Below are 726 nucleotides of genomic sequence, written 5' to 3'. Positions count from 1 at the left end.
CCTTTAAAAACTGAGCCTGCTTGCAAGTTCTCTGCTGCTACACAATTATTATACCAACCATCTTTCTTTCTCTCTTCATTGTGCAATGGTATGGTGAAAGCAATAAGCCAACCTTATCTCCTCCCCCCGACCTATCTTTGAACAACTCATGGCCAGCCTGGTTTCCTCTTAGCCCCTTTCTTCTACAGCCTCTACACAGATGGTTTTGTAACAAATGGTATACATCATACAATTTTGCCTTTAAACATTTCAGCATTGTTCAGGATTTTAAATAGGCTTTGATATATATAAATAGCCTGGGGCACTTGCCAGGTCATAGAAAAGTTTGACGCTATACAATACTACATGGGGCAGGTGGATTGGAGCAGCTCTAAGGTTTTTCTCTGAAACATTTCTTTGTTTGACTGTGTTAGACGAAGTCTCTTGGATCGTGCGAACTATCTTTTGAGTCAGTTCTGTGGAATTAGCTGTACAAGCTCAGTTCTGTTATCCAGCTTGTTCTGTAAACACGTGTGTGCTCCAGCGCTGTCAGGATGGGAAGGCAGCCTTTGAACATAAACTGAATTCCACATTCACTTACACTTTCACCCTTGAGAGGCTCAGATGGATGCAGAAAGCAATGCCCAAAGACCTGGACTTCATGGGAACATGCTCAACACTCACTGGGACACCCACCATCAATCCATCCACCCATCCATCCATCCATCCATCCATCCATCCACTGAA

At 43.4% G+C, this 726-nt stretch overlaps 1 annotated feature.

Moving 5' to 3' along the window:
• Positions 1-2: part of an enhancer, noted in NCBI's record as "VISTA enhancer mm1713", that runs on past the window's edge. NCBI's record gives its function as "enhancer in: heart[5/7]" and the evidence as "EXISTENCE:transgenic organism evidence [ECO:0001131][PMID:17130149]".

The sequence above is a fragment of the Mus musculus genome, chromosome 6 (assembly GCF_000001635.26).
Source record: "Mus musculus strain C57BL/6J chromosome 6, GRCm38.p6 C57BL/6J".
Classification (NCBI taxonomy): domain Eukaryota; kingdom Metazoa; phylum Chordata; class Mammalia; order Rodentia; family Muridae; genus Mus; species Mus musculus.
Note: the sequence above shows the minus strand (reverse complement) of the source record. Positions and strands in the feature narration are given on the sequence as shown.